General features: G+C 46.5%; 2 pseudogenes; one reads left to right on the top strand and one right to left on the bottom strand.

Annotated features, from left to right (window-relative positions):
* Window positions 1–642: 642 nt before the first annotated feature.
* Window positions 643–10,964, bottom strand: LOC129034519 (S-phase kinase-associated protein 1-like; annotated as a pseudogene).
* A 14,825-nt stretch (window positions 10,965–25,789) lies between these two features.
* Window positions 25,790–25,855, top strand: LOC129035950 (U7 small nuclear RNA; annotated as a pseudogene).
* The last annotated feature ends 413 nt before the right edge of the window (window positions 25,856–26,268 follow it).

Here is a 26,268-nt window from a genome sequence, read left to right as displayed (position 1 = left end):
CAAGCAATTCTCCTGCCTCAGCCTCCTGAGTAGCTGGGATTACAGGCATCCGCCATCATGCTCAGCTGATTTTTGTATTTTTGTAGAGACAGGGTTTCACCATGTTAGCCAGGCTGGTCTTGAACTCCTGACCTCAGGTGATCCACTCGCCTCAGTCCCAAAGTGCTGGGATTACAGGTGTGAGCCACCTTGCCCGACCTGGAGTTTATTTTACATGGGGAAAAGACCATAATCAAAGAAACACTTAAATAAACAGGATTATTTAATTTATTTTTTGAAAGTTGTTTTATTTACAATACCACCTTTTAAAAGGTCACTAAAGTTAACTGGACAATAAACTAGGCAGACATTGCTTTACAAAAAAAAAGAAGGAAAGCTCAAAATGTCACTTATAGAGAACCCACAGTTCAGTTTTATTCACAGCAAAGAGAAAAGAAACTTTCGATCATACTAGAGGAAACTCAGCCACAGCTTTGGAATCTGTACTCAAACTGCACATGCGGTGAGGACGATATTCTGCTAATACAATTGATACGCTGCTGCGCTTGTCTACTGTTTGTCTGATATTGACAATTATAAACAGGGCAGTGCAACCAGTATTTGAAACAATCCTTACAGTGTGACAGTGTCAGGCACAATATTTCACGTCTTTTCACACCACTGGTTCTCTTTGGGTATCTTGGCTTCCTCCTGTTCAGTAAAGTCAGTTTTGGTATCGACGGAAGACTGTGCGAATCTCCTCAGGAGCTTTCCCCTTGACCAAATAGGCAATAGTCTTGCATGGAACATCAAGCAAACCTTTGATGCCTAAGTAGTTTGCAGCCAAAATGACTTCAAAAAGTGTTCCTGGGTCAACTTTCAGGAATTCTTGGTCCCAAGCAGGGATAGTATCTGTTCACTTTTCTTCGTTCTCATCAGCTGCTGGAGGAGGAGGAGGGTTATCCTTTTGGTTGGTGCACCACTGAATTATCTTTTTTAAAAAAAAAATTATTATTATTATTTATTTATTTTTGAGATAGAGTCCTGCTCTGTGGCCCAGGCTGGAATGCAGTGGCGCAATCTCAGCTCACTGCAACCTCCGGCTCCTGGGTTCAAGCGATCCTCCTGCCTCAGCCTCCCGAGTAGCTGGAACTACAGGCATGCTGCCACCATGCCTGGCTAATTTTTGTATTTTTAGTAGAGACGGGGTTTCACCATCTTGGCCACACTGGTCTCGAACTCCTGATCTCAAGTGATCCATCGGCCTCAGCCTCCCAAAGTGCTGGGATTACAGGCACGAGCCACCGTGCCTAGACTGAATGACCTTTTTAATATTGCTGCATTAACATTTGGCAGAGGAACTGGGTCATTATCTCCTTCATCATCCATTCCCAAATCTTCCAACATGATTTTGAGAGTCACAGATTGTTTGGCAATTTCCACATCAACTTCAAATAGCTCTCCATCAGAACTCAGCAACTTAATTGAAGGTATTATGGGTGTTGGGTCTTAAGGAGACAGCCAGCCAGAGGCTAAGGAGAGCTTGACGGCCCCAGTGGAGAAAGAGGAAAGGCAGAGGATGGGGCCTCTGTGGCGACGCAGCATCTGCTCAAATAGGATCATTTAAAATAGCAATGTGTTACACTATATATGGAAATATATCAGAGTGATATAGTAGACAGTGCCTAGGTGGGGGGTAGATAAATTATATTGGGTGATCTGAGGAAGAACATTTAAAGTCATTCCTTTCTCCATTTTTTTCTTTTTTGAAAAAAATTTTAGGACTGGGCGCTGTGGGAGGATGACCTGGAAGGAATGACCTTCCCAGCACTTTGGAATGCCTTCCAGCACTTTGGGAGGCCAAGATGGGCAGATTGCTTGAGCTCAGGCGTTTGAGACCAGGCTGGGCAAAATAGTGAGACACCATCTCTACAAAAATACAAGAAATTAGCCGGGCGTGGTGGCGCATGCCTGTAATTCCAGCTACTCGGGAGGTTGAGGTGGGAGAATCAATAGAACCAGGGAGGCAGAGGTTGCAGTGAGCCGAGACTGTGCCATTGCACTCCAGCCTGGGTGACACAGCAAGACTCTGTCTCAAAAAACAAACAAACAAACAAAAAACCTATTTTTAATTATTATGCATACATTAAGTTGTACATAGTTATGGGAACTTCCTGCATTTTTAACTTCCTGAATCCCAGAGGTACCTGTTTTCAGCTGGAAGACTCTGCCTCAGAGAGCTATTGACAGCTTCCCTGAGCTGGAGAGAAGGAAACAAAATAACCACATCCTTTGGTCAAAGAGATATTTGAGTAAAGTTAAGAGTCCTGGCTTCTAGAAGGAAGTTTTTTTGCAGTACTAGATCAACACATCCTGTAGCCCATCTGAAAGGCTGTCCAAGCAGGACCCAGAACTTAAGTCAGCAATGGGTTAAGGGCTCTCAGCGGAGAAGGCGGTTTTATTCCCCTGGTTTAGCGATCAGGGGCTTGGCCCCCACACGCAAGAGTTAATAACCAAACAATGACTGTCACTAATTCACGGGAGGTTTGAAGCTGTTTTAGCCCCAATGTGCTCTGTGCTCAGTCATCCAGAAGTTACCTAGGGTGGAGGCATTTCATGGTCTGACACTTTGACACAAAGCCATGTGACAAGCAATCTCTCAATGATTCCTCCAAGGCCAGCAACTGTCCCACCCTGGCTGCCAAGTACAATCTATGACCCCCATGCATGCCCTCCAGCTGCCGACTCTCTCAACAAAGTTACTTCTTTGTCCATCAGAATATCTGGCATTTTCCCCTAAAGGCTGGTTATAAAACTTCCACCTGCTTCCAGCAAAAATACTCAAGCAGATTCCAATTTTGCTTCACATGCCGCAGGAATGTGAATAATCCCATTTAGGAAGATGCTTGATTAAGTTTTGAGAACCCGAATCCACTTGGTCATTCTTCAACCCCTAGAGCAGGGCTGTCAAGAGAAGAAACACTTCTACATCAACTATTGCCCAGAGAGGAGTCTTGTTAGGCTGGTTCCAAACAAAAGGAGTTCCTGTAAGAGACAGTAATGCGATTTCCACATATGAAGTCCCTTAGACCAGTGCAGACTCTTTGGCCCCAGTGAACGTGTGCTCCAGGAGACAGCTGGCCTCTGACAAAAACCAATGTCCCCAACGCAGAGAGAAGAGAGAGCCTGTATCATCAGGACTATTATGTCATTCATCCTCCCAGCTACCCAGCCTTATAGGTGGAAAGACTCAAAAACCAAATTTACTGAGCCATTACCTATATGAAAAGTGTGTTATTGGCTGAGTGCAGTAGCTCACGCCTGTAATCCCAACACTTTGGGAGGCCGAGGCAGGAGGATCATTTGAGGCCAGGACTTCAAGACCAGTCTGGGCAACATAAGGAGGCCCTGTTTCCGTTTTTTAAAATTCTAAAGAAAAAGAAAAATATGTGATCACATCATTTGACAGGTTGGTAGCAAAGTCTCTCTGTCATCTCCCCCTATGCCAACTGCTGTGGTAGCTCCCTCCTGCAGGAAGCTATGAAAGAAGAAGGCTGGGCCAGACACGGTGGCTCAAGCCTGTAATCCCAGCACTTTGAGAGGCCGAGGTGGGTGGATTGCCTGAGGTCAGGAGTTTGAGACCAGTCTGGCCAACATGGTGAAACCTTGTCTCTACTAAAAATACAAAAATTAACCACGAGTGGTGATGCACACCTAGAATCCCAGCTACTCGGGAGGTTGAGGCAGGAGAATCGCCTGAACCTGGGAGGCAGAGGTTGCGGTGAGCTGATATCGCGCCATTGCACTACAGCCTGGGAGACAGAGAGACTCCATCTCAAAAAAAAAAAAAAAAAAAAAAGAAAGAAAGAAAGGAGAAGCCTGGCAGCTCTGAGAACAGGTACCTCAGTCCTTGTAGTTCCCCGTGCCTGTCTCCCAAACCTGAGCTAAGACAAGCACATGGCTTCAAGGTGGCAGAGTCCTCATCACAGCCAGGAAGAGAAGAAAAGCCCTTGCTTTAAGACCTGTGCTGGGTACCTTGAAAACTGGTATGTTTCAACAGACAAGAATTCCCTTGCTAAATTCTCTTTTGTTGTTGTTTTTGAGACAGAGTCCCGCTCTGTCGCCCAGGCTGGTGTGCAGTGGCGCAATCTCAGCTCACTGCAACCTCCGCCTCCCGGGTTCCAGTGATTCTCCTGCCTCAGCCTCCTGAGTAGCTGGGATTGCAGGCGTGAGCCACTGCACTCGCCCCTCCACCCCCTCCAGCCCCGGCTTGCTAAATTCTATCAAAGGAATATTTCCCCCACAAGGGTACCTGGTATGATCTCGCATATATGAATACCTAAATAGTTTCCCTCCATTACTGCAGAGGTGGAACTAAGGGGCCTGTAAAGTGTGAAATGAGAAATGGTTGCTGTGTCGTTTAATGCTAATTAGCACTCAGGTGATGTGGCTAAGGCTTCCACATTCTTACAGCTCCTGAAATCAGAATCTGGTTAGCGGCTATTTTAAGACTGCGTTATAAAACCTGCCCCCAAATGCTTTCTAAATAAGGAGACTGTTACGGGCTGCCACCCATCTTTCCCTTCTGTTAATCATTTCAAGGATTTATGTTGTATACACAGGGTGACTACTAACCAATTAAATCATTAAGGACATTTTTTAATTTGAATGATTTAGTTGAACTTTAGAAGAATCCTCCTTCCCTACCATCCCCCTACATCTTTTAATTTAAGTAACTGAATTCTATCACAATCTATTAAAGGTATAAATAAATAAGTTACGAGTCTACTGATAAAAGCTAGGGAAATTGTTTTATTTTTAAATAACATATTTGTGTTAGAATGATTGGCTTAATTACAGAACTAAAAACAATTATGAACCCTAAATTTTCTCTTCCCGAGTTGTGCTGTTTTGATTGCTTCAGCGGTAGGATAACCAATCCATTCATTTTGTTCTATTTTCCAGGTTTCCAACTCTGCCATATTTACACTAAAAATCATTGGTGATTCTGCAAGACAAAAAAAAATTTAGTGACATGTAGTTCTCCCAATACCTTTATTGAGTTACAAAATTACTAATAACATTCATAGTCTTTCCCTCCAAGCTACCTTTCTTCTTGTGTCCATATATCTGCCCAAAGTCAGAAGCCAATTATTCTTCTTAGAATATTGTTTCGACTTTGCAAAAACAAAAATTATTGTTTCAACTCTAATACCCACTCAACCTCCACCCAATCCAATCAATCAACAGCCCAAGTTGATCCCATCTGTGAATTAACTCCTTTTTTGTTTGTTTGTTTGTTTAATGGAGATGAGGTCTCACTATGTTGCCCAGGCTGTTCACAAACTCCTAAGCCCAAGCAATCCTCCTGCCTCAGCCTCCCTAAGTGCTGGGATTATAGCACTTAGTGAGCCACTGTACCCAACCTGAATTAACTCTTTAACTCTTTTTTTTTTTTTTTTTTTGAGACGGAGTCTCACTCTGTTGCCCAAGCTGAAGTGCAGTGGCATATTCTCCACTCACTGCAACCTCAGCCTCCAGGGTTCAAGCGATTCTCCTTCCTCAGCCTCCTGAGTAGTTGGGACCACAGGCCCGTGCCACCAACACCTGGCTATTTTTTGTATCTTTAATAGAGATAGGGTTTCATCGTGTTGGCCAGGCTGGTCTCGAACTCCTGACCTCAAGTGATCTGCCCTCCTTGGCCTCCCAACGTGCCGCTGGGACTACAGGCGTGAGCCACCGCACCCAGTCCTGAATTAACTATTGAATCCACTCCCCTCCCCAGGCCTGGTACCACTGTTGTAGCTCAGGACCTGGCTGTGTCTCACTGGAATAGTGAGTGTAATAGTCCAGTGGATTCACCTTGACAACTGCTTAGACAGAGCCAATTTATCAAGACAGGAAGAATTGCAATAGAGAAAACAGTAAAGAGTAATACACGCAGAGTTAGTTGTGCAGGAGACTGGAGTCTTGTTACTCAAATCAGTCTCCCTGAGCATACGGCAATCAGAGTTGTTTTTTTTTTTTTTTTTTTTTTTGAGATGGAGTCTGGCTCTGTCATCCAGGCTGGAGTGCAGTGGCACGATCTCAGCTCACTGTAAGCTCCACCTCCCGGGTTCACGCCATTCTGCCTCAGCCTCCCGAGTAGCTGGGACTACAGGCGCCTGCCACCGCACCCGGCTAATTTTTTGTATTTTTAGTAGAGATGGGGTTTCACCATGGTCTCGATCTCCTGACCTCGTGATCCGCCTGCCTTGGGAATCAGAGTTTTTAAGGATAATTTGGTGAGTGGAGGGACAGCCAGTGAGTCAGGAGTATTGATTGGTTGGATCAGACATGAACTCACCTGGGTGAGTTCCACAAGAACACAGATGGATCAGGGCCACAAGATTAGATGAGCCAATTTATGATCTGGGTGGTACTAGCTGATCCATCAAGTCCAGGGTCTGCAAAATATCTCAAGCACTGACCTCAGGCTTTACAAAGTGATGCTCTCTCCAGGAGCAATTTGGGGAGGGTCAGAATCTTGTAGCCTCCAGCTGCATGACTCCTAAACCATAATTTCTAATCTTTTGACTAATTCGTTAGTCTACAAAGACACTCTAGTCCCCAGGCAAGAAAGGGGTTTGTTTTGGGAAAGGACTGTTACCATCTTTGTTCTAAACTATAAACTGTAAGCTAAGGGCCTCCCAAAATTATACCTAGGAATGAAGAAGGACAGCTTGGAGGTTTAGAAGCAAGATGGAAATGGTTAGGTCAGATCTCTTTCACTATCCCAGTCATAATTTTGCAATGGCGGTTTCATGAGCAGTCCCATAATTGCACTCCCTAGTACCAGCCCGGCTGCCTCCACCCTGCTAGTGTGATGTTCTGGTCTTTTTTTTTTTTTTTTCTGTTTTGAGACAGGTTCTCGCTCTGTTGCCCAGGCTGGAGTGCAGTGGCTCAATCTCAGCTCACTGCAACCTCCGCCTCCCAGGTTCAAGTGATTCTCCTCAGCCTCCCAAGTAGCTGGGATTACAGGCACGCACCACCACGCCCAGCTAATTTTTGTATTTTTAGTAGAGATGGGGTTTCACCATGTTGGTCAGGCTGGCCTTGAACTCCTGATCTCAGGTGATCCGCCTGCCTCGGCCTCCCAAAGTACTGACATTACAGGCATAAGCCACCGTCCCCGGCCTGTTTTTTTGGGCTTTGAGACAGGGTCTCACTCTGTCGCTTAGGCTGGAGTACAGTTGCACGATCACAGCTCACTGCAGCCTCGACCCCTTGGGCTCAAGCAATCATCCCACCCCTCAGCATCCTAAGTAGCTGAGCCTTCAGGCTCACACAACCACACCCATCTAATTTTTGTATATTTTGTAGAGGCAGGGTTTCCCCATGTTGCCCAGGCTGGTCTTGAGCTCCTGGCTCAAGTGGTCCACCCACCCTGGCCTCTCAAAATTCTAGGATTACAGGCATGAGCCACCACCACACCCAGCCACGTGATGTTCTGAACACAAATCAGAACCCTGGCTCCGCATCCACCATATACGAAGTCCATGATCTTTAGAATGGCCCATCGAGGCCATTTCTTGCCTCCCCCAGGCCAACTTGGGGCCCCTCTCTCAGACCTTCACATATGTCCCGTGCACTGGGGATTGCACAGCATTTTAATTCTTTGCTTGCAAAATTATCTCCCTCAAGGCCGGGCGCAGTGGCTCACAGCTGTAATCCCAGCATTTTGGGAGGCTGAGGCAGGCAGATCACTTGAGGCCAGGAGTTCAAGACAAGCCTGGGCAACATGGTGAAACCCTGTGTCTACTAAAAAAAGTACAAAAATTAGCTGGGCCCGGTGGCACATGTTCGTAATGCCAGCTACTTGGGAGGTTGAGGTGGGAGGATCACTTGAACCCAGGAGTTTGCAGTGAGCTGAGATCACACCACTGCACTCCAGCCTGGGTGACAGAGGTAGACCTCATCTCAAAAAACAAACAAAAAAACAATCTGCCTCACTAGACTATGAGCATCCTAAAGGGGGGAACTATGTTTTTCCCAGCGCCCCACACTGAGAAAATGATTTAAAAACAAACAAACAAACAAACAAAAAATTGCTTGTAGATAAAAAGAAAAGGCCAGGCTTGGTGGCTCACTCCTGTAATCCCAGCACTTTAGGAGGCTGAGGCAGGCGGATCACCTGAGGTCAGGAGTTCGTGACCAGCCTGGCCAACATAAGGAGGCCCTGTCTCTAAAAAAGAAAGAAAGAAAGAATAGAAGATGGGCAATAGAAAGCCCACTGAGCTTCACATACTGTGATAGTCCACAAAAATGACTTGTCAGCCTGCTCACCTAACTTCTCGGCATGAAAAAGGGGATTCCAGTAGAGTGGCCATTGCTGCATCCAATCTATTTGGGGACAGTCCCCTAGCAGCAGGCCAGCTTCGAGTATGTGTGACCTGTACCATCACACAGCATCCCACACTTAAAAAGCCCTTACATTTAATTTAACCCTCTTCTGTTACCATCTTAAACTTTTTTTTTTTTTTTTGAGATGGAGTCTCACTCTGTCGCCCAGGCTGGAGTGTGGTGTGATCTCGGCTCACTGCAACCTCCGCCTCCTGGGTTCAAGTGATTCTTCTGCCTCAGCCTCCTGAGTAGCTGGGACTACAGGTGCGTGCCCCCACACCTGGCTAATTTTTTATTTTTAGTAGAGACGGTTTCACCATGTTGTCTAGGCTGGTCTCAAACTCCTGACCTGGGGTGATCTGCCTGCCTCGGCGTCCCAAAGTGCTGGGATTACAGGCGTGAGCCACCGCGCCCGGCCTGAGCCACTATGCCCAGCTGAAATTCTTTGTTTTTGGTTTTTTTTTTTTTTTTTTGAGATGGAGTTTTGCTCTTGTTGCCCAGGCTGGAATGTAATGGTGCGATCTTGGCTCACCACAACCTCCGCCTCCCGGGTTCAAGCGATTCTCCTGCCTCAGCCTCCCAAGTAGCTGGGATTACAGGCATGCACCACCACGCCCCGTTAATTTTTTTTTTTTTTTTTTTTTCAGTAGAGACGGGGTTTCTTCATGTTGGTCAGGCTGGTCTCAAACTCCTGACCTCAGGTGATCCACCCGCCTTGGCCTCCCAAAGTGCTGGGATTACAGGCGTGAGCCATTGTGCCTGGCCCAAAATTCTTAATAAGTTATCAACAATGAGCTCACATTTTCTATCAGCACTGAGCTCTGCAAACTCTATAACCGGTCTTGCTTAGTGGATATGGAAATCATAAGCGCTGGAGGCTCAGATCCTCCTGCTTCCTACTCCCCCTCTCAACCTCTCATGCATATATTCACCAAGCAGTCATTCTCTGCAGGCTGAGTGAATACTTCTAGTGTTTCTATCTACTGCTAGTTTTCAGGGTTTATGTCATCACCTTTTTTTTTTTTTTTTGGAGACAGAGTCTTGCTCTGTCGCCCAGGCTGGAGTGCAGTGGTGTGATCTCGGCTCACTGCAGCCTCCACCTCCTGAGTTCAAGCAATTCTCCTGCCTCAGCCTCTGGAGTAGCTGGGACTACAGACGCATGCCACCACGCCCAGGTAATGTTTGTATTTTTAGTAGAAACGGGGTTTCACCATGTTGGCCAGAATGGTCTCGATCTCTTGACCTTGTAATCTGCCCACTTCAGCCTCCCAAAGTGCTGGGATTACAGGCGTGAGCCATGGCGCCCAGCCCTATGTTATCACTATTGGATTTAATAAAATACACATTTGTTTGAAAGAGTTTCTTAATTTTATGTGACATTTTATTGCTGAGTATATTTTCTACCCAAGAAAGTCCTGGTTAGGTACCAGCCTGTCTCTAACACTTTTCTAACACTTGCTAAGTTCCCTTTGTAACTTAGAGCAGGCTACAGGCTGAGAACCTCCCCCAAGCAGAAATATCTGATTAGAATTGAACAGCTCCTGGTGGTACTTTTCACCTCCTGGGAGCCAGGAGCCCAGGCACACCTAAGCACAGTCACTTAGATGCTACTACCCAGGAGATGAAGAGGTGATGAGAAGCTCTCCCGGGGAGATCATGGTCTCCGTATCCCTGCTGGCCGTCACCTGCAGGACTCCTCTCCAAGGCTTCTTCTCAGCTCCTACCCATCTTCCCAACCTGCACCTTTGGGCACCCACTGATTGCCAGAGCCCCCATAGACTTCCAATAGATTCCGTTTCCATTTGAGGAAGCATGAGTGGGTTGTTGCTGCTTGTCACATGGGTAAGCTTTCTAAAAAGTGAAAAAAATCAAAACTGCTTTTGCTGCAGGTTCTTCTTCCTTTCACTTGTCGCCACTTGTCTAGTGAGAGGTGAAGCCAGCTGGGCTTCTGGGTTGGGTGGGGACTTGGAGAACTTTTGTGTCTAGCTAAAGGATTGTAAATGCACCAATCAGCACTCTGTAAAATCGCACCAATCAGCACTGTGTGTCTAACTAAAGGATTGTAAACGCACCAATCAGCGCTCTGTAAAATGGACCAATCAGCAGGATGTGGGCAGGGCCAAATAAGGGAATAAAAGCTGGCCACCCGAGCCAGCAGTGGCAACCCACTCGGGTCACTTCCACACTGTGGAAGCTTTGTTCTTTTGCTCTTCACAATAAATCTTGCTGCTGCTCAGTCTTTGGGTCTACACTACCTTTATGAGCTGTAACACTCACTGCGAGGGTCTGCAGCTTCATTCCTGAAGTCAGCGAGACCACGAACCCACTAGGAGGAGCAAACAATTCTGGACACACCACCTTTAAGAGCTGTAACACTCACTGCGAAGGTCTGCGGCTTCACTCCTGAAGTCAGCGAGACCACGAACCCACCGGAAGGAAGAAACTCCGGACACATCTGAACATCTGAAGGAACAAACTCCGGACACACCATCTTTAGGAGCTGTAACACTCACCGTGAAGGTCCGCTGCTTCATTCTTGAAGTCATCAAGACCAAGAACTCACCGGAAGGAATAAATTCCGGACACAGTAGGTAGGAGTGCATGGTGCTAGATAATACAGCTGCCTGCCTCCAGAGGGCTCAGCCAAGCTCTGCCCTAGCCCCTGGCCACATGGAGCACATGTTTGGCATTTGACTCAACAGGTAGTTGTTGTTAGTTCCCCACCCTCTCTCTCTACCTGATCCACCTGGGAGTAACACCTAAAGGTTACTTTGGCCTCACCAGGTGCAGAGTCTGTCCCGAACGCTTTGTGTGTGTGTGTGTGTGTATTTTTTTTTTTTTTTTTTTTTGAGACAGAGTCTAGCTCTGTTGCCCAGGCTGGAGTGCAGTGGCGCTATCTTGGCTCACTACAACCTCCACCTCCCGGGTTCAAGCAATTCTCCTGCCTAAGCCTCCCAAGTAGCTGGGATTACAGGCACCCGCCACCATGCCCGCCTAATTTTTTGTGTTTTTAGAAGAGACAGGGTTTCACCATGCTGCCCAGGCTGGTCTCGAACTCCTGACCTTGTGATCCACCCACCTCAGCCTCCTAAAGTGCTGGGATTACAGGCGTGAGCCACTGTGCCTGGCTCAGAGCCAAGCTTTTTTACCACTAAACACTACTGCCTTCCCCTGGACCATCTAAGCTAGCTGTGGTCCACTGTGACCTCAGATATCTTTCTAGATCTAATGCATTCATATCAATTCTGTGCCTGCATCCTACAATCATAAACATGCCATCTTATAATAGTGCCTACTGAATGGCATTGTTTTTCACTAAGAGTCGCTCCAACTGCCCACCCCTATCTATTACGAAGGCTGGTGGTAACAGTTCAGAGTGGGGGCAAAGGTGGAAGTTCAGGGCTGGAAGACTGGGTGCATAGAAGCTAAAAGAGATGAACAATATGGCTGCCGTGAGAAGTACATACAGTGGATGGATCAACATATCCTGCCTTCTCCTAGGGTGGGTCTTCCTCCACAGCAGAGGCTGGAAAGTTAAGAACCACAATTCCCAGGCTCCAGGATTCCACATGCTGATGAGATTCCATCAACCAGCAGGAAGCAACGAGGATAAGACCACCCTTCTGTTGCTTCCACTGTTTCTGGTGGCAAGGGCCATTCCTGTGGAGTCTGGCTTTCCCACGGTGGCCTCCCAAGCCAGCCAGTAACATAAGAGTCAGTAATTTCCTTGCTGCCCGACCTCCCACTTTTTTTTTTTCTTTCTTCTTTTCTTTCTTTTTTTTTTTTTTTTTTTGTGGTGGGGGCGGGATGGAGTCTCGCTCAGCCACCCAGGTTGGAGTGCAGTGGCGCAATCTCGGCTCACTGCAACCTCTGCTTTCCCTCCCGCCTCAACCCTAGTTTAAGTGATTCTCCTGCCTCAGCCTCCCGAGTAGCTGGGATTACAGGCTCACACTACCACACCCAGATAATTTTTGTATTTTTAGTAGAGACAGGATTTCACCATGTTGGCCTGGATGGTCTCCATCTCTTGACCTCGTGATCCACCCACCTCAGCTTGGGTGGGATTACAGGCGTGAGCCACTGTGCCTGGTCTTCTTTTTTTTCTTTTCTTTTTTTTTTTTTTTTTTTTTTTGAGACGGAGTCTCGCTCTGTCCCCCAGGCTGGAGTGCAGTGGCACGATCTTGGCTCACTGCAACCTCCACTGCCCGGGTTCAAGCAATTCTCGTGCCCCAGCCTCCCAAGTACCTGGGACTATAGGTGTGTGCCACCATGCCCGGCTAAGTTTTTTGTATTTTTAGTAAAGACAGGGTTTCGCCATGTTGGCCAGGCTGGTCTCGAATGCCTGACCTCAGGTGATCTGCCCGCCTCTGCCTCCCAAAGTGATGGAATTACAGCCGTGAGCCACCGTGTCCGACATATCCTCCCCCTTCCAAACCTCAGAGTGGTACTTTCAGCTTCCTGATCGATTCTGTAATCAATATTAATTCTCCTTCAGCCTAAACTAGCTAGCCAGCCAGAGTCGATTATGTCTGTCATTGACTCCTGACCAGTACAGCACTGAGATGAAAACTTGACCATGACTGGGGCGGGGAAGGAGATTTCATTGCCAAATACTTTATTTAAACAAAAAGCATAGAGAATAGCATGACAAACATCTTTGTATCCACCACCAAGTTTCAAAAATAAAATTGAGGCTGGGCGAGGTGGCTCCCAGCAATTTGGGAGGCCAAAGTGGACGGATCACTTGAGGTCAGGAGTTCGAGACAGCCTGGCCAACATGGCAAAGCCCCCAACTCTACTAAAAATACAAAAATTAGTCTGGCTTGGTGGCACTGCCTGTAATCCCAGCTACTTGAAAGGCTGAGGCACGAGACTTATTTGAACCTGGGAGGCGGAGCTTGCAGTGAGCCGAGACTGGGCCACTGCACTCCAGCCTGCACTACAGAGTGAGACTCTGTCTCAAAAATAAATAAATAAATAAATAAATAAATAAATAACAAAAAATGACCAGGCACAATGGCTCATGCCTGTAACCCCAGCACTTTGGGAGGCCAAGGTGGGCGAATCACCTAAAGTCAGGAGTTCAAGACCATCCTGGCCAACGTGGTGAAATACTGTCTGTACTAAAAATACAAAAATTAGTCGGACATGGTGGTGGGTGCCTGTAATCCCAGCTACTGGGTAGGCTGAGGCAGGAGAATCACTTGCACCCGGGAGGTAGAGGTTGCAGTGAGCCGAGATCTCACCACTGCACTCCAGTCTGGGTGACAGAGCCAGACTCCATCTCAAAAAAAAAAGGAAATAAAATCGATGGCTCTGTTTCCTCTTTACCACTTAAAACCCCTACCTCTTATTTCAAAGACCTATCATCTTGAAGTGCCTGTGTATGTGTTTACATTTTTACCTCTTATGTAGCCCATATATCCTTGACTTTGTGTGCCTCCTTCTACAACTTGCTTTTTTTCCTCAACATTATGTTTTAGAGATTTACCAATACTGATATACGGTCATCCCAGTTTATTCTTTTTTTTTTTTTTTTTTTTTAAGAGACAGAATCTTGCTCTGTCACACAGCTGGCATGCAGTGCAGTGGTATGATCATAGCTCACTGCAGCCTCAACCTCCTTGGGCTCAAGCGATTCTCCTGCATCAGTCTCCTGAGTAGCTGGGAGCACAGGCATGTAACACCATGCCTGGCTTATTTTCTTATTTATTATAAAACCAGGGTCCTAGCCAGGCACAGTGGCTCACGCCTATAATCCCAGCACTTTGGGAGGCTGAGGCAAGGGGATCGCCTGAGGTCAGGAGTTCGAGACCAGCCTGGCCAACATAGTGAAACCCTGTATCTACTAAAAATACAAAAAATTAGCTAGGCGTGGTGGTGAGCACCTGTAATCCCAGCTACTAGGGAGGCTGAAGCAGGAGAATCACTTGAACCCGGGAGGCGGAGGTTGCAGTGAGCCAAGATCACACCGTTGCACTCCAGCCTGGGCAACAAGAGTGAAACTCTGTATCAAAAAAAAAAAAAACCCAAAAAACAGGGTCTCACTATGATGCCCAGGCTGGTCTTGAACTCCTAGGGTCAAGAGAAGCCTCAGCTTCCCAGAGTGCTAGGATTATAAGCGTGAGCTACCAAACCCAGCCCTCAGTTTATCACCCAGGCTGGAAAGCAGTGACTCAATTACAACTGAATTGCAGTACCTTCCTGGGCTCAAGCCCACCTCCCGAATAGCTGGAACTACAGCCATGGCTGGCTAATTTTTTTTTTTTTGTAGAGGTGGAGTTCTGCCATTTTGCCCAGGTTAGTCTCAAACTACTGGGCTCAAAGGATCTTCCTGCCTTGTCCTCCCAAAGTGCTGAGATTATAGGTGTGAGCCACCGTGCTCAGCCTGTTTATTATTTTAATCAGTTGGATGGTATTCCATGCATGAACATATTATCTGCATGGTTATATCACAGTTTATTTTGCTATTGATGAAGGACGTAGTTTAACTTTCTGAACTCTAACTGGGGATGGCATTTCAAGTGTCTTCAGGACAGACAGATAAGAGAAATACATGAAATGCTTTGCAGAGTAGCAATAATGACCGGTGCCCATGGTGACCGAGGCATTCACATTTCCGTCTTAAAACTGCACTGGCTGGGCACGCCTCATCCCTGGAGCATCAGTGTCCACTGTGGTGTCCCCAGTCTCTACGCTTACGGTCGAGGCTTCTTAAGACAAAGACCCACGACAAACGGTACCAGATCACTCTCAGGAAATGAAAATAAAGTGGGTGACTGGCTTCCCATCCCAACAGCTTGTGCCTGAGTTCTGGGAAGATGGTGATGATCTCACTGACCAATCATGGAGCTGTTCTAACACCTTTGCCAGGAATTCTGGATGAAACCACAGCTCAGTGCAAACAATTCAGGAGTTTCTCAATAACCAGGGCTGGAGATTAGTTACTTTGTCATTCAAAGCTACTGAATCATGAAAAGTGGAGATGCATTTGCTATGGTTCAGTTCCAGTCGGCAGAACTTCCCTGGACACTGTGGGAAGAAGGATAAAAGAATGGCTTTGCAGACACACATGCATAAATCCCAGTTCTGCCTCTTTCTTTGTTTTGTTTTTTGGATTTTTTTGTTTTGAGACGGAGTGTCATTGTGTTGCCCGCGCTGGAGTGCAGTGGTGCGATCTCAGCTCACTGCAACCTCTACCTCCTGGGTTCAAGCAATTCTCCTGCCTCACCTTCCCAAACAGCTGGGATTACAGGCATGCACCACCACAGCCGGCTAATTTTTGTATTTTTAGGACAGACGGGGTTTTGCAGTGTTGGCCAAGCTGGTCTGGAACTCCTGAACTCAGGTGATCCACCCACCTCGGCCTCCCAGTGTGTTGGGATTACAGGCGTGAGCCACCGCACCCGGCCCAGTTCTGCCTCTTTCTAAGTGAATGACCTTGGACAAACAGTTTCTTCTTTCTGAGCTTTGGTTCCCTTATGTCTAAATGGGAAATTAAAATAATAACTGGGCCGGGTACGCTGGCTCATGCCTGTAATTTCTGCACTTTGGGAGGCCAAGGTGGGTGGATCACCTGAGTTCAGGAGTTCCAGACCAGCCTGGCCAACATGGTAAAACTCTGTCTCTACTAAAAATAAAAATTTAAAAAAATTAGCCAGGCGTGGTGGTGGGCGTTTATAATCACAGTTACTTGGGAGGCTGAGGCAGGAGAATCACTTGAACCTGGGAGACAGAGGTTGCAGTGAACCGAGATCATGCCATTGCACTCCATCCTGGGCAACAAGAACAAAACTCCATCTCAAAAAATAAATAAATAAAATAATAAAATAAAATAATAACTGGACATAGCTGGTTTGGTTTCCTTTTCTTTGGGTAACAGCACCCGGATTTGCTTTTGGGTAAACACCCCTCTGCCACTCATAGTCCATACATTTTGGATGGTGGCACCACTGCCCTTAACTTCAGAGGTGATAAAGGACGCTGACCGCCAGCAAGACTTACCACGTCCCTGGCCAAATCACTGGTTCACAGGCAGGCATTTCATGCAGTTAGAGCCAGTGCAATACAATGAAACTTATTGGAATATCAAGTGCTTTTCCTTGATGTACTTGAACTTGGGGAGGATGTGAGCCTGCAGTTGCAGGAGTCACTAAAAGTGATTTTCTTTTTGTTGCTTTCTTGGAAACAGGGTCTGGCTCTGTCACCCAGGCTGGAGTGTGGTGCTGTGGTGTGTTCACAGCTCACCACAGGCTCCACTGCTCAACCTCCCTGGCTCAAGTCATCCTCCCACCTCCGCCTCCCAAGTAGCTGGGCAACAGGCAAGCCACCATGCCCAGCTTTTTTTTTTTTTTTTTTTTTTTTGAGACAGTCTCACTCTGTCACCCAGGCTGGAGAGCAGCGGCACAATCTCTCTGCTCACTGCAATCTCCGCCTCCCGGGTTCAAGCGATCCTCCCACCTCAGTCTCCCAAGTAGCTGGGATTACAGGCATGCACCACCATGCCCAGATAATTCTTTGTATTTTTAGTAGAGATGGGGTTTCACCATATTGGCCTGGCTGGCCTCAAACTCCTCACCTCAAGTGATCCTCCAGCCTTGGCCTCCCAAAGTGCTGGGATTATAGGCATGAGCCGCTACCCCAGGCCGTGGAGCCACCACAGTTTTGACCAAGAAGGAAGGCAATACGGAAGATAACATTGCTGAGAGCTGTACAGAAACCAGGACCTAGTGTCATCATTTGAGTTTGCTGGAGCACAGAAACCAATATATGGCACTTTGGCATGCTAAACTGAAGAAGCCTCAAGGCCTCTCTGACCTTCCCCCTCCCCAGCCATCCCTCCCAAAGCACAGGATAACATTGAAGTTCCTTTATCTGACTGAAATCTAGACCTGCCAAAAAAACTACTGTGTTTTCTTTCCCCTCCCTGTTAGATCAAGAATGTAACCACACCTGAACAGACCTTTTCCCAAGATAATCTCCAAGTTTTTTTTCTTTTTCTTTTTTTTTTTTCTGAGATGCAGTCTCACTCTGACCCCCAGGCTGGAGTGCAATGGTGCAATCTCAGCTCACTGCAACCTCCGCCTTCCGGGTTCAAGCAATTCTTGCTGCCTCAGCTTCCCCAGTAGCTGGGATTACAGGTTTGTGCCACCACGTCTGGCTAATTTTTGTATTTTTAGTAGAGACAGGGTTTTGCCGTGTTGGCCAGGCTAGTCTCATACTCCTGACCTCAAGTGATCCACCCGCCTCAGCCTCCTAAAGTGCTGGGATTACAGGCGTGAGCCACTGTGCCTGGCTTGTCCAAGTTCTCTGTTCCCTGATCCATTCGTTCTTCCCAGTAATCCCCTCAATAGATTTCCTCTTTTCCCATCCTCCCATAAGCTATTTTACCAGGATGGTATATAAACTTCTGAACCTCTGTGCGGTTGGGTAACCACTCTGTGGTTCTCCCCGAATACATATTAAGATTTGTGGCCAGGAGCCGTGGCTCACGCCTGTAATCCCAACACTTTGGGAGGCCGAGGCGGGCAGATCACTTGAGGCTAGGAGCTCGAGCCCAGCCTTGCCAACATGGTGAAACCTCATCTCTACTAAAAATACAAAAATTAGCCGGGTGTGGTGGCATGTGCCTATAATCTCAGCTACTTGGGGGCTAAGGCAGAAGAATCACTTGAACCCAGGAGGCAGAAGTTGCAGTGAGCCAAGATCACACCACTGCACTCCAGCCTAGGTGAGAGAGTGGAAACTCTGGCTCAAAAAAAAATTAATTAATTGAAAAAAAAAAGATTTGTATCCCTTTTCTCCAATTAATCTGTCTTTTGTGAGTTCATTTTTCTTTTTCTGCAAATCTTCAAAGGGTGAAGAGGAGATTTCCTTTGGTCCCTACAAGTTCCTGCCCAAGTTGTTTTTTTTTTTTTTTTAGATGGAGTCTCGCTCTGTCACCCAGGCTGGAGTGCAGTGGTGCGATCTCGGCTCACTGCAAGCTCCACCTCACAGGTTCACGCCATTCTCCTGCCTCAGCCTCCCGAGTAGCTGGGACCACAGGCGCCCGCCACCACGCCCGGCTAATTTTCTGTATTTTTAGTAGAGACGGGGTTTCACCGTGTTAGCCAGGATTGTCTCGATCTCCTGACCTCGTGATCCGCCTACCTCGGCCTCCGAAAGTGCTGGGATTACAGGCGTGAGCCACCGCGCCCAGCCCTGTGCTCAAGTTATACTGAAGGCTGAGATCAACTGTGGGACTTTTTAGCTCCTCATTAGTGCATTTATTTGTTTTGCTTAAGCCAGGTTGAGTTAGGTTGTCTGTCACTTGCAGGACAGTAAGTCTTTTTTTTTTTTTTTTTTTTTTTTTGAGACAGAGTTTCACTCTTGTTGCCCGGGCTGGAGTGCAATGGTACGATCTCGGCTCACTGCAACCTCCGCCTCCCGGGTTCAAGCGATTCTCCTGCCTCAGCCTCCTGAGTAGCTGGGATTACAGGCGTGTGCCATCACGCCCGGCTAATTTCATATTTTTTAGTAGAGACGGGGTTCTCCATGTTGGTCAGGCTGGTCTTGAACTCCTGACCTCAGGCGATCCGCCCACCTCGGCCTCCCAAAGTGCTGGGATTACAGGCGTGAGCCACTGCGCCCGGCCAGGACAGTAAGTCTTGACCAACAGTCGGCCTTAGTGTGCAGCTGTGAGGATTAATTGAGATGACATGAATTATTCCTACTATGAGCAAGATTCCTTTCCTTTCCTTGTTCAGATCCAGAGCTATTTTCATCTAACTCCTTTTTAATTTCATGTAATCCTAAAATCATTCTGAAATTCTAAAAACATCTGGAAACGATGACATATCAGAAACATGAAAAAATTAGAGATGCTTAGCTTAAAAAAGATTGCTTGGCAATGTCATCACTTTCTTGAAATAGTGAAGAGCCTGTCATATGGACAAGAATCAGAGTTGGAGAGCAGAATTGGGCAGCCAAGTGGAAGTCAGCAGAAGACGCTTTGCTTCAACGTGAGGAAGAACTTTTTTTTTGAGATGGAGTCTCACTGTTGTCGCCCAGGCAGGAGTGCAATGGTGTGATCTTGGCTCACTGCAACCTCTGCCTCCTGGGTTCAAGTGATTCTCCTGCCTCAGCCTCCCAAGTAGCTGGGATTACAGGCTTGTGCCACCACGCCTGGCTAATTTTTGTATTTTTAGTAGAGAGAAGGTTTCACCATGTTGTCCAGGCTGGTCTCAAACTCCCGACCTCAGGTGATCCACCCGCCTCAGCCTCCCAAAGTGTTGGGATTACGGGTGTGAGCCACCACACCCGGCCAGGAAGAAATTTTTGGTCAGGAAGCTCTGGACTGCTCCTTTGGGAGTGGGGCAGTGGATTTCCCATCGCAGAAGACCTTCAGGTGGATAATGGACAATCACTTACTGTGATTTGTAGAGGGGATTTCAATTTCAAGGAGAGAGTTACAGGGATGGCATCCAAAGCCCTCTCACTTTTAGAATGCTATGATTCGAAATAAAGTGCCAAATATGAGGCCAGGCATGGGGGCTTACATCCATAATCCCAGCACTTTGGGAGGCTGAGGCGGGTGGACTGCTTGAGGCCAGGAGTTGGAGACCAGTCTGGGCAACATGGTGAAACCCCATCTCTACTAAAAATACGAAAATTAGCCAGGCATTGAGGTGCTCACCTGTAATCTCAGCTACCTGGGAGGCTGAGGCATGAGAATCACTTGAACCCAGGAGGCAGACGCTGCAGTGAGCCGAGATCACACCACTGAACTCCAGCGTGGGTGACAGAGTGAGACTCTGTCAAAAAAAAAAACAAAAAAAACTAAATACAATGACTACTTATGTTCCTAATACCTCCAATGTTTTTCTTCATGAAAAAGGTTTTGAGCCAGGTGTGGTGGCTCACACCTCCAACTTTTGGGAGGCTGAGGTGGAGGGATCACCTGAGCCTGGGAGTTCTGAGCCTGGGAGTTCAAGACCAGCCTGGGCAACATAGTGAGATCCCTGTCTCTAGAAAAAAAATGAAAAATTACCTGTGCATGGTGGCATGTGTTTGGAGTCCCAGCTACACAGGAGGCTGAGGCAGGAAGATAGTTGAACCCAGGTGGTTGAGGTTGCAATGAGCTGTGATTTTGTACCACTGCACACCAGCCTGAGGGACAGAGCTAGATCCTGTCTGAAAAGTAAAATTTAATTTAATTTACAAAAAAATTAAACTGTAATTCCAGCACTTTGGGAGGCCAAGGCAGGAGGCTCCCTTGAGGCCAGGAGATTGAGACCAGCCTGGGCAACATACCAAGATCCCATCTCTACAAATAAAAAATAAAAATCAGTAGTGGTGGCCTGCACCTATAGTCACAGCCATGAGGGAGGCTGAGGTGGGAGGATCAGTTGAGCCCAGGAGTTCAAGGCTGCAGTGAGCTATGAGGAAAGCACTGCACTCCACCCTGGACAACAGAGTAAGACTCCATAATAATAATAAATAAGGCTGGGAGTGGTGGCTCATGCCTGTAATCCCGGCACTTTGGGAGGCCAAGGTGGGTGGATCATGAGGTCAGAGTTCAAGAACAGCCTGGCCAAGATGGTGAAACCCTGTCTCCACTAAAAATACAAAAATTAGCCGGGCGTGGTGGCGGGCACCTGTAATCCCAGCTACTCGGGAGGCTGAGGCAGAGAATTGCTTGAACCCGGGAGGTGGAGGTTGCAGTGAGCCTAGATCACGCCACTGCCCTCCAGCCTTCGTGACAGAGTGAAACTCCATCTCAAATATAAATAAACTAATTAATTAATTGATTAAAATAAATGAACTTTTAGGCATATAGATGAAATAGTCAAATGTCTATTCGTACTTTTCTTTCTTTTTTTTGAGACGGAGTCTCACTCTATTGCCCAGGCTGGAGGGCAGTGGCGCAATTTCGGCTCACAACAACCTCCACCTCCACCTTCAAGTGATTCCCCTGCCTCAGCCTCCTGAGTAGCTGGAATTACAGGTGCCCACCACCACGCCTGGCTAATTTTTGTATTTTTGGTAAAGACAGGGTTTCACCATGTTGGCCAGGCTGGTCTCGAACTCCTGACCTCAAATGATCCGCCTTCCTCAGCCTCCCAAAGTGCTGGAATTATAGGCGTGAGCCACCACGCCTGGCCCATACTTTTATTATATCAGTTAGTTACACAAATCTTTACATTTACTTATTACATAAAATTACGAATAGGAATTTACAATTCTAAATTCTAAATAGGAATTTAGAAAATTTGCTTTTTCCAATTCTCTTTTTTTTGGAGTTAGGATTTCACTCCGGTTGCCCCGGCAGGAGTGCAGTGGCATGATCTCGGCTCCTGGGCACAAGCAACCTCTGTCTCCCGGGCACAAGCAATTCTCTTGCCTCAGCCTCCCAAGTAGCTGGGACTACAGGTGCGTGCCACTGCATATGGCTAAATTTGTATTTTTTGTAGAGACAGGGTTTCGTCGTCTTCCCCAGGCTGATCTCAAACTCCGGAGCTCAGGTGATTTGCCCATCTTCGTCTCCCAAAGTGCTGGGATTACAGACATGAGCCACCAAGCCTGACCCTCAATTCTCTCATTTAATGAAATAACATTATTCAAGCCTTTCACGTGCACTTAGACATTATTATTTTTTATTTGAGTGACTTTCGAACCATATGATGTTAAAATTCTCCAATTATGTTTAACTTTTAGAGCTGTGCCCTTATAACTATTTTAAAAAGTACTCTCGGATAGACATTCTAGCATAAAAAGAATACCCTTTTTGAGGGAGTCTAAAACTTTCTAGCCTGTAACCTCTCTAGTTGCATTGTAAGTGATTTTTGATCAAATGAGTTTTCTTGAAAACTGAACTACTGCAATATGGCAGAACAAGCCATACTTAGTAGCTGGTAGAATGTCTTCTAAATAAGGCAAAATATCAAACTGCAAATATAGTCTGATCCAAAATATGATGAAAATTTAGATAACTAGATGCAAAAAAAGATGAAAAAAATAACAGAAGTTAAACAGTCATCACTAAATTGCGGTTACTATGCATGTCACTGTTTTATTTTTCATACTTTTTTGTATTTCCAAGTTTTCTAGAATCAGCATGAGTAACTTTTATAATCAGAAAAAAAGAAACAAGTTACAAAAATAAATGCCTGAGTGGTAGTTATAGAATCTAGACCACTATTCCAGCTTCTGAGAAGTTTACAATTTGCAGTTAGACCAAGGGTCACAAACTCAACCACTTCCATGTAACGTAAGTGATAGAAGTGGGCCAACTATAATATAATATAATATAATATAATATAATATAATATAATATAATGTAATATAATATAATAAAAGTACAATGGGTACTGTGGCAAATTGAGGAAATTTGTCTAAACAGGGCAGCCAATTATTGCCATGTGAAAATGTGAGGCCAGTGTTATCAAATACTCTGATATTGGACATTTAGGTAAAATTCACTCTCCTTTTTTTTTTTTTTTTTTTTTTGAGATGGAGTCTCGCTCTGTCACCCAGGCTGGAGTGCAATGGTGAGATCTCAGCACACTGCAACCTCCACCTTCAAGGTTGAAGCGATTCTTCTGCCTCAGCCTCCCGAGTAGCTGGGACTACAGGCCCTCACCATCACACCCGGCTACCTTCTGTATTTTTTAGTAGAGACGGCGTTTCACCATATTGGTCATGCTGGTCTCAAACTCCTGACCTCAGGTGATCTACCCGCCTCAACCTCTCAAAGTGCTGGGATTACAGGCATGAGCCACCACACCTGGACGAGAATCTGCACTTCTAAGGAGTTTTTAGGTGATGCCAGCACCGTGGGCCATGGGTCACACCTTGAATCACCAGGGTTTAGAACAGCGATTCATAGCTCCAGCTGTCCCCTAAGGTCACATAAGAAGCCACATCTAACCCTACTCCAGGTTGATTGAATCAGAGTCTGAGGTGTTCCTGGGCACAAGCATTTCTACATATCTCCCTGTGGCCTCACCCCCTGCCCGACACCTTTTTTTTTTTTTAACAGTGAGGTCAAACAGAATCTATGTTCCAGTTTGCCATTGTCAGTGACCTTTATGTTAGATAAAGTTTCTGGTCGCTCTGACTTGATACTCAAACTTCTGGCTTTTACTCCCAGACTATAGATTTTAATTGCCCTGCCCAGCCAGGCATGGTGGCTCATGCCTGTAATCCCAGCATTTTGGAAGGCTGAGGCCAGAAGATCACTTGAGGCCAGGAGTTCCAGACCAGCTTGGGCCACATCGTGAGACCCCACTTCTACAAAAAACTTAAGAATATATTATAATTGCCCTGTTCCTCTTCTTCTCCAGTCTCTTTATTAGCTTGTTTCAACATTAGCACCTAGGTCAGTATTTCCCAAAGTATATTCCAGAGAACACAAGTCCCATGAGATGCTCTGTTGAAAACAAAGGTAGGCAGGGGGTTCCATGGTTCAATGTGTTTGAGAAACACTGCTTTTTATATTTCCCATCCAGAGACTCCCAGTGTCCACTGGTGCTTTAAAATGTCTGAGAAGTCCTGCAGTTTACTAAGCAAGTAAACTTTGCATAGTCTACTATTTTTTTTTTATTATACTTTAAGTTTTAGGGTACATGTACGTAACGTGCAGGTTTGTTGCATATGTATACATGTGCCATGTTGGTGTGCTGCACCCATTAACTACTCGTCATTTACATTAGGTATATCTCCTAATGCCATGCCTCCCCCCTCCCCCCACCCCACAACAGGCCCCAGGGTGTGATGTTCCCCTTTATTTTCTAAGCTCACATGGCCACAGAACCCTTTGAGGGCATAACTTCTCATATTTTTTTTTTTTTTTTTGAGATGGAGTCTGGCTCTGTCACCCAGGCTGGAGTGCAGTGGTGCAATCTCAGCTTGCTGCAACCTCTGTCTCCCGAGTTCTCCTGGGAGGCGATTCTCCTGCCTCAGCCTCCCAAGTAGCTGGGCTTATAGGCGTGCACCACCATGCCCTGCTAATTTTTGTATTTTTAGTAGAAACAGGGTTTCTCCATTTTGGCCAGGCTGGTCTCAAACTCCTAACCTCAAGTGATCCACCTGCCTTGGCCTCCCAAAGTGCTGGGATTGCAGGTATGAGCCACCACGCCTGGCACATTTTTTTTTTTTAAGATAGGGTCTTGCTCTGTTGCCCAGGCTAGAGTGCAGTGGTGTGATGACAGCTCACTGTAGCCTCAAACTCTTAGGCTCAAGTGATCCTCCCACTTCAGATTCCTGAATAGCTAGGACTACAAATGCAGATCACCATGCCCAGATAATTTTTTTATTTTTAATTATTTTTTGTAGAGACAGAGTCTTGCTCTGATGCCCAGGCTGGGTCTCAAACTCCTGGCCTCAAGTGATCCTCCCAACTCGGCCTTCCAAGGCATTGGTATTCTAGGCATGAGCCACCACTCCTGGCCAGCATAGCTTCTATTAACATGTTACTGCTGGCGGGGCACAGTGGCTCAGGCCTGTAATCCTGAGCACTTTGGGAGGCTGAGGCAGACGGATCGCTTGAGCTGAGGAGTTTAAGATCAGCCTGGGCAACATGGTGAAACCCCATCTCTACAAAAAAATACAAAAAATTAGCCAGGTGTGGTGGCACGTGCTTGTAGTTTCAGCTACTTGAGGGTCTGAAGTGGGAGGACTGCTTGAGCCCAGGAGGTTGAGTCTGCAGTGAGCTGAGATTGTGCCACTGCATTCCAGCTTCAGTGACAAAGAGACCCTGTCTCAAAAAAACAAAAAAGGATGGGCATGGTGGCTCACATCTGTAATCCTAGCACTTTGGGAGGCTGAAGTGGGTAGATTACATGAGGTCAGGAGTTTGAAACCAGCCTGGCCAATGTGGTGAAACCCTGTCTCTACTAAAAATACAAAAATTAGCCGGATGTGGTGGCACACACCTGTAGTAGTCCCATCTACTTAGGAGGCTGAGGCAGGAGAATCACTTCAACCTGGATGGTGGAGGTTGCAGTAAGCCGAGATTGCACCACTGCACTCCAGCCTGGGCAACAGAGTGAGACTCCGTCTCAAAACAACCACCACCACCACCACCAAAAAAAAAAAAAAAAAAAAAACAGGCTGACAGGCTGGGTATGGTGGCTCACGCCTGTAATCCCAGCACTTTGGGAGGATGAGGCAGGCGGATCACCTGAGGTCAGGAGTTGGAGACCAGCCTGGCCAAATGGTGAAACCCTGTCTTTACTAAAAATACAAAAATTAGCTAGGTGTGGTGGCGCTAGCCTGTAGTCCCAGCTACTCAGGAGGCCAGGAGGCTGAGGCAGGAGATTTGCTTGAACACGGAAGGCGGAGGTTACAGTGAGCCGAGATCACACCGTTGCACTCCAGCCTGGGCGACAGAGACAGACTCCATCTCAAAAAAAAAAAAAAAAAGAAAAGAAACAAACAAACAAACAAACAGTGTTATAGCTAGCTCTTTTGGAATTTATCCAGCCGGCTTTCTGGCAAATGCCAGAAAGTCATTTCTGCCCCCCAAAAAGTCAATAAAAAACCAAAAACATGTTACTGCTATGGAAGTGATAGACCATGGAACACAATTTGAGTAGCACAGATTTAGGTTACTTAAAGTTTTTTGTTTGTTTGTTTGTTTTTGAGACAGGGTCTTCCTCTGTTACCCAGCCTCACTACACCCTTGACCTCCTGGGCTCCAGAAATCCTCCCACCTCAGCCTCCGAAGAAGCTGGGATTATAGACATGCACCACAATGCCAAGTTAATTTTTAAATCTTTTGTAGAGACAGAGTCTCATATGTTGCCCAGATTGGTGTTGAACTCTGGGTTCAAGCAATCCTCCTGCCTCAGCCTCCCAAAGTGTTGGGATTACAGCTGTGAGCCACTGCACCTGGCCCATTTAGAGTTCTTGGTAGAAAAAATAATC

Source organism: Pongo pygmaeus, chromosome 3 (genome assembly GCF_028885625.2).
Source record: "Pongo pygmaeus isolate AG05252 chromosome 3, NHGRI_mPonPyg2-v2.0_pri, whole genome shotgun sequence".
In the NCBI taxonomy this organism is placed as follows: domain Eukaryota; kingdom Metazoa; phylum Chordata; class Mammalia; order Primates; family Hominidae; genus Pongo; species Pongo pygmaeus.
This window is presented reverse-complemented; position numbering and strand designations above follow the sequence as displayed.